This window comes from Sprattus sprattus, assembly GCF_963457725.1.
Source record: "Sprattus sprattus genome assembly, chromosome: 19".
NCBI classification, from domain to species: Eukaryota; Metazoa; Chordata; class Actinopteri; order Clupeiformes; family Clupeidae; genus Sprattus; species Sprattus sprattus.
Window position 1 is genome coordinate 23,989,856 of NC_137917.1, and position 11,494 is coordinate 24,001,349.

At 42.5% G+C, this 11,494-nt stretch overlaps 1 protein-coding gene across 11 annotated transcripts in view; it reads right to left on the reverse strand.

Moving 5' to 3' along the window:
* Positions 1-7,423, reverse strand: part of mef2d (myocyte enhancer factor 2d) — a 66,957-nt gene extending 59,534 nt beyond the window's left edge. For all 11 annotated transcript variants that reach the window (XM_080858374.1, XM_080858365.1, XM_080858372.1 and 8 more), the window contains exon 1: positions 7,208-7,423. The gene's annotated coding sequence lies outside the window, so the exon portion shown is untranslated. The remainder of the gene's footprint in view (positions 1-7,207) is intronic.
* Between the last annotated feature and the right edge of the window lie 4,071 nt (positions 7,424-11,494).

Consider the following 11,494-nt stretch of genomic DNA (forward strand, 5'->3'; position numbering starts at 1 on the left):
GAGAGAGAGAGAGAGAGAGAAAGAGGGAGAGGTGTAGAGTTTCATCTCCAGGCCCGGGCGCTTTGCTGTTTCAGCTGTGCTGGAGTGCTGGCCAGCCCCTGCTCCCACGCCACTGTAACCCCGTGCGCTCCCCTCGCCCCCTCGTCCCCTCGTCCTGGCCTGCCTCCTCTGCCAGTCCTCTGCCAGGCCTCTCCAGTGCCAGCAGCCCCAGTGCCATGCTGTCCATCCGCTCCTGCAGCAGTGCCCATGCCCGGGTGCCATCTGATCTAATACCAACCATATCTGGAGCCACTTATGCCTCTATCCCCCACCCCCGCCCCCGCCCCTCCCCAGGCTCCCCCGTAGTCCCACATGCGCATACACACTTTTGTGGAACACACACACATTTTAAAATACTTCTCTACCTTCAGGTGAACTCTCTACGACTCTGTATCTCTCTTTTTTTTTTTTTAAGATAAAAATTATACTGAGAACAGGATTTCATGTTTCATTTTTCTTTAAATCAGGTCACAAGACATTTTCACCACTACGGTCTGCCAATCAAGCAACCGTCTGAAATCCTCAGTCACAACGATGACACCCTGGGCAGCCCCCCCCGCCCCCCCCCCCCCCCCCTCCTCCTCCTCCTCCCGGTCCACCAAAAACCATCCACAAGCTGTGTGCTGTGTGCTGATCATGATATCAACAAAAAAACAACAACTCCTCCGTGTCTATTTAGCATGGGATGTAGGGAGAGCGCCACAAAAACGCAAAAGTTGGTCAAACAGGAACCCATTATGGTCTGGAAACTATGACCAGCGGGCCATCCCCTTCTCCACTCCACTCCCGCTCTCTCGGAAATGTTCAAACTGCCTGAGAAGAAAGCCAGCGTGCCAAAAAATGTCATTACACACAGACTGAAAACCTATGACACTGGGGAGTAATTGGTATTGATTCATTGAATATGCAATCACAAGGTTTCCGTCGCCCAATTCCTCCACTCTTACCTTTTTTTTCTCAAGAACAAGCCATTTAAGCCACAGACCATCTTGCCATGCAAATGCAGACAGTGTAATAGTCTTGCTTCACATTGTTTTTCCATGGCAATTTGACTTCATTGATGTCTTATGATCCGCATTGGTATGCAAACAACAACAATTCTCTAGTAGAAACATCAGATTAAGACAGAGTCTTTGTTGTGTGCGCATGAGAGTTTGATGCTGAGAAACGATAAATGCACACATTCTAAACAGGTTTCATGCAAGAGTCTTGAACTCGTGTCAGCCCAGGAACAGCGGTGTGTTGCAAATCAGCGTATTAAAACCACTTCTCTCCTCTAAATAGAGACAATGCCATCTGATGATGCGTCATGAGAGGCTACTTATAGTGTGTGTCAGGAGAAATGTGTTAACTGACTGACCAGCTCGGATCTACAACAAGACATTTTTTGAACACTTTATCCCAGCTATGGACTCAACAATCTGAATGCATTCATGAAACAGGGAAAGAGTTGTGCCATTGTATCTTAAAGCGGCTACATCTCATGCAAAAACAAAATGTAAAATAGTTCAGCAAGATGACTAAATTCAGTGAGCTAGCATGAAATCAACAAACAAACAAATTCGACGGGACTCTCCTAAAGGTTTCCAATTGGCAGCTAGCCCAAATTAGGTATGAATGTTTACACCAAAAAGATGGGCATCTCTTCCAGCCAATTACTTTTCACTAAGGAGGAAGGGAAGGCTCCTACGGTGGCTGGCAGAAGTTAGCATACACAGCAAAAAATTGCTCTCCAACCTCAGCTGTGAAGTTAATGGACACCACAGAACTATTGTGTCACGTTTGGCTCTCAACCATGACAAATAACAGTCACACAAAGTTTATCACCATTATCTTTTATTATATACTATTGGTATAATACCCTACAAGACTATAGTGAAGTGGGTTAGATCTGAAATACAAGAGACAGCAAAACAGCCCGCCCAGCAACCCAAAAGAGGCGGGGCCGTCACAATTGTGTGGAATGATTCATCAACTATACATTCTATGATTCATCATCACAGCACAGAGCCACAGTTCAGTTCAGTAAAAATGTAAATAGCCAAACCCAAAAACTCATTCTGTCAACCTATGATGTAAAATGTTGACCGTATAAATCTTATGTGTGCGTTTAAGTTGTGTCAGACCTATATAAAGCTTTTTTTCTGATTGGCATGTGACCTTAGCTGTGGCCTATGCATGTTCATTGGAGTAGGCTTTATGGATGAGGACCATTTTATTGCTGGAACGACGTATACGACCAGGGATGGGTGGGGAGAGAAAAACTTAATCTGGATAAAGCCTGCAGCTTCGCAGCGTAATTCATGTTCTAGAGAACCAGAGTACTCAAGGGCGTCGCAGGCAGACCCACGGTGTATACACAGCTGAGGAGTTTTAGGATGGTCCTTTGGTTGGCCTCCAATAATCCCACTATGAATTACATGGATGTGCATTTTCGATTATGTTTCTTTCTCCCAAAACTAGCCTGAATTAGGTCATGTATCGCACAGTTTATGTCGGGAAGACACTACAGAGGATACTGTCAGTTTACGTTGGGAAGACACTACAGAAGATATTGTAGAAAACACTATACCACACACCGCATGCATAGCTCTTCCTAGTAGTAACTGCTTACTTAGCAATTGGGCCGTCTGTTCTTGAAGACAATATTCCAAGGCAGTTTGAGAGAGTGTCACCAGGACCTTATGGCAGTGGGTGGGATCAGAGTGGCTGAAGTTCACGGATTCCAAGTTCCCGATGCCAAGGTCAATACAAATATAAGATGCGGCGAGGTGTAAGGAAGACACACACATCTCGATATCTTTCTTGAGAAACCATTCTCGCACAAAATCACAACAACATGAACCCATGCACGGCCATAGGTCTTTGTGAAGCCAAACGCAGGGGGAGGCATACTGCACAGTCTGAACACAGAAGCACTGTGGAACTGTTTTGCCAGAGGCTGTTGACTAAGCCAATCCTGTGTGCATGATGAATCTTTTATTCTCTTATTTACATACAACATAGCTCTATACAACTCCTATGTGTGCTGACAAGGCACTAAATTGGTAGTTAGACAGCCAGTGGAGATTAAGACATTCAGTGAGCCCCAGTACATAATCTTGTGTGACCTATTAATTCCCATTTTCGAATACTCTTTTGTCACAGTGCAGGTTTAACTGTTAGGCCTAGAGTTCACTAAACCCCCCATTTGTCATAAAATGGTGATAAATTGTGTGAATATGCTACTGAGCAGGCAGCGGTCTTCAGCCGAAGATCCTTAAGTGGGCGAGAGAAGTCAGTGCGGAGGGATTTTTCTTTTTTTTCTTTTCTGGGGCAACAGCTGCCACCACTTCAGTAAGATGACACCACTGGTGGCCACAGGCCTGTGTAGTCCAGAGATTTTATTCATCTCTGGCCTAGGAAAAATGTCAGTAAATCAGTTATGGATTGCAGATAGACCAACGCCTGCTGCTTCGATCAGGGTTGTTGCCAGCCGGCTGTAGCGGCTTCTCGTTTCCACAGTGAATCACCTGATTTTTTATTTTTTTTGTACCATTATCGGGAACATTTGTCATCAAAGATTTATCAACTGGGCTTGGTGGCAGTCATTAAAATTGTACCACCAGAGTGAAAAAAAAAAAAATAGTTTCACACACAAAATCCACCACGGAACAGTTCAAATCTGCCGAGCTTCACGATGCTGGCGTCTCATCATTCACTCTCTGTTCTAAAAAGCCAGTAGAACTCAGGAGGAGCCAATTATGGCATTGGTTGCAGACGATATTGTTGCTATGCCTGTTGTCATCGAGACCATTCTGACAGCAACTGCTGGGTCTACCTGTTTATGAGCACTTAAGACAAATTATTTGTCCTATTGCTGGAGAAAATTAAAACGGCAGGCGGCCACAATTTCCTTGGACCCAAAACATGAACCCGAGTTTTGTTTTCATATTAACGAACAAACAGCCAATCTGCCAGCCTATCAGAAAACGCCAAATAAAATCATCCACATTGCATCACTGTCACCAAATGTCCTCTAACTGTCAACGTAAGTAACATGCAAAACGTGCCCTTTGAAATCCAAATAAGCAATGCCTATTATCACCTGAGAACACCGACTCGATGAAAAGCACTAAAGACAACACAGAAAGACCAAACTTGCCATCCTCCTCTCCATTCAACTTCAGTTTTCTGATAATATGCAAATCACCCAAACCAGAGGGGTGTTTCAGACACAAACAACCAACAGGAAAAGCACAGATTTCTGTCTGGCTGTCCTTATGGGAGATGGTTTTCCTCTCCTCTCCTCCTCCCGCCTGACGTGATGGAGTATGACTGCACGGGGGGGGAGGGGGGTTCAGCTCCACTGGCCCTATGCCCCCCCCCCCCGCTCGTGTGCTGCTCCACTCACTGTCTTAATTGATGTTTAACCCCTGGATCAGCTGATGACGGCTCAATTAAGGGCTTGCTGCAAGAAAGATTAGTCCTGGTAAGGGGGCCTCTGCCCTTACTGGAGAGTACCTGCCTCACTTGACTGTAGTCCCCCGATGGCATGGACAAGGGAAGATGGAGGCCATTTTGGCAGCTTGGCTGAGGTTTGGCAGCTCTGTTCTCTCCATGTACCGTATGGCTGGTGGTATTGCCAAGGTGAATTAACACCTTGTTCAGGTATTTTTTCTCTCATTTATTATGATTATTATTAAAATAAATAGTTTTTTTTTGTTGCTTTGTTCGCAGGCGCTGCAGTTAAGGCTTGTGACTGAAACATAACAGAGCATAACTTCCCGGAAACGGGTGTTCTAATCACCTAGCTTGGACTTGTGAAAAAATTAAAAAATTCAATAAATAAATAGCAGAATTGCATTGGAAAAATGAAATGCTATTCTCACAAATGCCAGTCAGGACACATATCCTATAGGATGTGTGGTAAAAGTAGCTTCCCACCTCATTAAAACTAACCAGAGCCTGGCCGAGACCAAATTACGTTACTCCCTGCTTGCTGACGCCATGCCCAGGAAACCTCACTATCTAGGCCTATTCTCATCTTCTAGATTGCATACTGTTGCCAACAAGGATGCACCTAATGATGAAGTGAAAATATATATACAATATATATATATAAATATAATATAAATATATATATATATTTTTTTTTTTCAAGCTAGGATCAGATAGCCAACAAAATGCCATTCTAACCTCACTCATCTTCAAAAATTGAGCAAACACATCTGATTCAAAGCCAAACCCACTTATAAAACGGGCCCTTTAGAAACCTTATCCTCTGACTGCATGTTGTGTTCTAGGCTTGCCGACAAGTAAAGATATGAACATGCGTAGTGTAGTGGCTGGGCCTTAAAGTCTCACTGAAATATTACAGTGACAACTCACACAAAATCTGAGATGAGCTTAGGCTACTCGAGAGTATTCTTGGTGACGTTCTGCCTGAAGAGAACCTATTCTCTCATCACTCTTGATCTTTTACAGACACAGAGGAGCAGAAGTTATGAAATGTTCCTAGGTAAAGAGAAAAACACCAGTCCTATGGTCTCAGCCATGATTGCATCACACATGTGGGCAAAGGATGGGCGAGAACCAGCGGCCAGATGCTTCCCAAACAAACCACAGGCCAAGATGGGGCAGATCTGCAGAGTCAAAGGGGCTGTTTCCACTCAATAATCTTGATAAACATTCAACATCTTTTTTAAACATTATAAACAACAACGTCAAGACCATCACAACAAAACAGAAACCACATGCACGTCGTATAAATTGGAAAACGATTTGAATAGGACAGCTTGAGCTCAGAGTAACAGTCAGAAATACAGTTATAGAACATTCTGCCGTCTCTGAGACTTCCCCGCGTGTGAGACTGCTGCCTGGCTCGAGGATTCAGTTTTACGCCATGCAAGTCTCTGCTGGGAATCACAACACGCACTACCTGCTGGCATGACCACAGCCAACCCGCCTGATAATGAGCTTGGCTTTCCACTCACAGCGGAAAAAAAATAGGCAGTGTGTTACTGTCACTCACAAGAGACATAGCCTAATATGCTTCAAAGAATTTTCACTAGTGAGGTCTTGAAATATGTAGGCAATTCAGGGCAGCTCACATGAACAACTAGGACATTTGGTCTTTTACTGTATTTGGAAAACATCAAATCAGTCTACAGACTAAATTATATTCCAAATGTGTTGGTAGAAAAAGGTTTACGATGCTAGCCTATGTATGACCATATGTTATAAGGAAATAACGCTGACAAATAACTCCAGGAGGCATAAATATTATTACATAATGTTACACATTTGGTGCCAGTACTTCATGAGCAACTTTTTACGTGGGTTTCATCCAGGTACCGTTAGGTGGTTCAACCGAACTTGACGTGTCAAATGTTTTGAGCACGTAGATTTAGGAGAGCATCTAAAAAGTAGGCTTCTGATAAACTAGTGGGCTAGCCTACCTGTCAACAATTCTGAATGCTGGAATAACGAACGTAATTATCATTACCTACATTAATTTCCTAAATAAATAAATAAGGTTCGATGTCCAGCTATATAGCCTAGTCAATTGCCATAGCAAAAGTACTGCCGTGCAGTTGAGATGAACATCACCTCTTTAAAAAAACAGAACAAAACATATCCATCAGGTATACTGAATCGAGATGCAATCTCGATGACACTTCATAGGACGTTAATCTTTTCGACAGCTGCCTGTCACGACTGTTGCGCACACAAATGCAATGACAACAATGCGTAAATTCTTCCTGCAACACTTGTACTTTGTAAACGTATAATCACTGGTTTGCTTGTGCGCGTATTGCTACATTTTAAAGCCATCAAGCCAACTCTGTAAGTTAATAATAACAACATGTACCCTTGACACTCGCAATAAAACACGAGACCTGGACCTCCATATCGAATTGATGGCTGCCTAGGAGCGATAGGTTAGCTAGCTCTACTTGTCTTCCATTTCATGAGCTCATTTTCTGTCCACATATAACAGAACCTACACTGAGTGACATAACGAACAAGTTTGTTTTGACACTGTTGTCTCGCTTAAAAATATAATCAGTAACATTGATGGTTTAAGTTCAGAGCTAAATGTAAATGTCAAAGTGCAATTATGAGCTAGCCAGGCAGGCTAGCTAGCTCACCAAGCTGCCGAGCTAGCTGGTAAAGAGTGACTTACCCCGGAGTACTGTTTCCACATCTGTAGGGTTGAGACGCTATTTCAACGGGTCTGGTTAAACGTGCGCCGAAGAGAATGAAAATAAAAACAGACGATCTGCCATTTAAATTGTATCTGCATCAGTAACAAAAAATCCTTTCCTCTTGATGTACTAGGTAATTATTTAGGTAGCTTGTTCAGTCAAATGATACAATGTAAGCGATGTTCAATCTACCATGATTGGCATCGCTTTATGATTGACACATGAGTAGCCAATAGAAGCTGGGTATTCATCATGCCTAACCAATCAAGAGCGATGCAAGGGGATCATTACTTGTGAAAGCAAAGTTGGTAGGCGAGGGTTAAGGTGAAATAGGAAGGACTTACAGAGAGCTCATACTTGAACACAGCGAAGGCAATGTATCCTTCCGCCTAGCTACAGTATACAAGTGTGGGCAGTACAATGACAATATTTAGACGCTGGCAATGGGTTATTTTCCTGTTAAATCATTAGCTGTTTAACCACCTATCATACTTTAAACAAACGAAGACTATGACTCTCTTCTTTATATATAAAAAAAATGCCGCTTTATTATGGCTAATTATACTCTTATTGCAGTCTAATGCTGAGCATAGCCTACAGCATTTGGCTTCTCAGATTAAAGGATAATATAAAATACAGAATCAACACATTACAAGTAAAAGTCCTTTCAAACGTCATAACAACTGAAACTGCTTTTTAGGTCGATGCATGATATTGCCATGATTTTAATTCAGAGAATAAAATCCACCACCTTATTTCTTTCGTTTAGTTCTAAACACGTCAAACTAGAGTGCATTGAAATCATCATCGTGTTTGTCTATCCCAGGCCTATCCCACTACTGCCTCATTAAATGACCTGTCAAAGAGAGACTTGTATCATACGGGATTATAGAACATTACTGAATAGTGACCTACTTTGTAGGCTATAGCATAGTAAACACATTTTATTACTGTTACTTCTAAAAAATGAACGAGGCACAGATAGCCCTTATATTTCCAGGAATTACAGAACAGGAAATCAGAAAAGGGGGCACTATTCTATCACGTGGAAGAATATAGTGTTTACAGTGTTGAAAGCAGTGCTACAGTGAGAAAAAATGAAAAACCGGATGGCGATTCAGCGGAATGGACCGACAAAGATTGTGTGTATTTTTCAAACACAAATAGTTTACCCCATCTATCTGAATATTCGCTTTTGGCTGGTGTCAATTCGCGGGGAATCTAATGCTGTATGTGAAACTGGCCATTCTTTGAATTCAATTTGCGCCATATTTTCCGTAGAGAAACACGCACGTCATTTTGTCACAGCAAGAGACTACCCGCTCGCAAGAAAGAGTTTTAAAGGTACAGTAGGCCTTCGAGGCTAGGTCACAGCCTACCGACCGTACACGTCCAGCTGTCTCCCAGGAAGTGTGGCATGTACGTGAACAACTTTGTCTGCTACACATAAAATCTGACGCATTAACAAGATTGAGTTAATAGAAGATCAATGTATCACTACCTCTCCACAAGGTAGCCAAAGCTGATCAGCCTATTGCACAGGGTCATATCTTAGTAGGCCATATCCTAAGAGCTGGCCATGCATGTGCCTTCTATCGTTTCTTCGAACTGAATAAATCAATATTTATTTAACTGAATCCACTGTTTGACAATTGTGTTTTCAGACTGTTTTGCCCGGATATACCTGTATGTTCTAGGTTTAATGCAAATTCATTAATTATGACAATTAATTCAAGAGGAAGGAGATTTTGAGGGTAATCAGGAGTAGTGGGGGGAGCGGTGAAGCTAGGCATGGAGAAAGAGAGAGGGATGGAGGGAGAGATTACACTGTGTTTTATTCTGTAGTAAGAGGCTTATGTAGTGAGGTTTTGGTGGAGGAGAATAAATGCAAACAGATGGGCACCCTGTTGCCCTCTCGCACATTTGTCCACTACCACAATTGGACAGAGTGCCAGTCAGCAGCCAGGAACAGGAATTCCACAGAGGATGAAAAATAAGCAGGCAAACAAACAAATAACCAGTAGGCCTTTATATATAACCACCTTTGCCTTGTGAAAATATTGACTTAGACGTATGCTTCACACTATTACCTTAATCTAGTTTAGACATATACAAGAGTTTCATTAGTGTGAGTGTCCAGGTTTCATTTTAAAGTAACACTATGCAACAATTTGACACTTTTTGAGATATGTTTTTATAGGCAACTAGTTTTGGTATCATCCTCAAATTCATTTTGATAGCATATGGTCATGTGGAGGACAGATAAACACCTGTCTTCCCCACTAGTCATCCAGGATATGCCCTATGTAGTTCTTGGTAACGGGCTGGTACACCCTGCAAAAATGGAAGAAAAGCTTTCTCACACATGACATTGCCAGCTAAACTACCAAAAGACACAATCTAGTTTGTTGGCAAGCTTCTATCAGTGTCAGCTGGACTGTTGGTGGTGCTTGTAAGGTTTTTGCATGCCTTTTAGGTAGTTAGTTTACTAGTTTTGGGACAGAACTCTGTATTGTTGCTTTAAGGTCGACCCTTAACATTTACCAGGATAAGTGTTTGAACCATGGTGCACAGAATATGATTGCATCACAGGTTTGCCAAACAAGCTAAATCTAATGTCCTTGCACACCTGTGGCTATATGGACCCCATATCGCCAGGCTGCTACTGCCATTAGAAATACACTGTAAACCTTTCTCTCTCTCTTAAGTGTGTGTGTGTGTGTGTGTGTGTGTGTGTGTGTGTGTGTGTGTGTGTGTGTGTGTATGTGTGTGTGTGTATGTGTGTGTGTGTGTGTGTGTGTGTGTGTGTGTGTGTGTGTGTGTGTGTGTGTGTGTGCTGCACCCTTAACCAGATAAGTGTCTTGAAAACAAAAATACACAAGGCTTGCTTTCTTGGATTTCTTGGATCCGAGGCAACCAGATCTTCTGAGAAAAGCGGATATATACGTTTGTTTTCAACACAACCTGTCATAGGCAGAGTTTTTCTTTGGTTCCCTGTGGGTCCAAGTGTTCTCAGAGATTAAATGCAGTGGTCGATGTGTGTTTGAAAAAAAGTTCTCACACAGACCAACTAGCATCTTTTGACAGCAACTTCACTTCTTGCATCAGGCACATCAATAGCCCTGAACTCAGATGATGTAGCTTTATAATACAGATCCCACATGATGTAATCACATCATCACATGGCTGAGATGACTACCACTCTTGTGTTCCACCTGGCACTCAGCCCTCAATATTCTCCTATTTCCCACATTAGTTTCCTAAACCTAGACAAAGAAAATTGATTAGTTACATCTTACTGGTGGTCATTATCAATTGCTTAAGTGTTTCATCTTCTTGAAAACAGCAAGCCTTTCACTTACAACTCTGCCTATGGCAGTGACACGTCCTCTCATTGATTCTATACCACTCATAAGGGTCTGCCTGCCCCCCTTCCATTTATCTTGTTCTGTGGAGTGTATTAGTCTAGATGAAAGGTGTGTGGGTGCAAATTCCCCTCTCTGCAGTGACCTGCTGCTCTGCCGCACTTGGCTTCCGTAGCATTCGGTCCGCTGCCTAGCAACACAACGTATCTATGGCAACAGAGCCAACAAACCCTCCCACCTCCATCAGCTGTACCCCCACAATCAGTGTCTATGTGCGGCAATCAAGAAATGGAATTGAGTCCGCTAAATTATAGTGTTGAAGTTAGTGAGTCAAATGTTAAGGTAATCAGCATTTCAGAATGCTTACACTGTCTGTAGTGCTCAACATCATTTTGATGGATCAAATAAATACAAGAATCTCCAAAAGAGACTAGCAATGCACAGCACACACACACACACACACACACACACACACACACACACACACACACACACACACACACACACACACACACACACACACACACACACACACACACAAACGCAAACACATACACATACACGTACACACAAATGTTGTAGGCCTATGAATGTCAGTACATGTCTACAACCATTAGCTTAACAGGACAATCAAATGACCATTGACAAGAAGCTAGTGAAGGCCACTTTAGCTAAAGTAGTGTTCTGTAAATCTATGCTGAACAGATCTCACAAGACACTGACATATTATCAAGGTAACATTTGTGTGGGGTTTCATTTTAGGAGATAGGGAAATGTAAAACTAACTTTCTAAAATGCGTATGGGTCGATGTGGTGATTTAATATTTGCTTGAGTGGTTTTTGGCTCCCTCTAGTGGTGTATGTTATTCGTCTGACATTCCTCTGACGTTTTAATTCCTC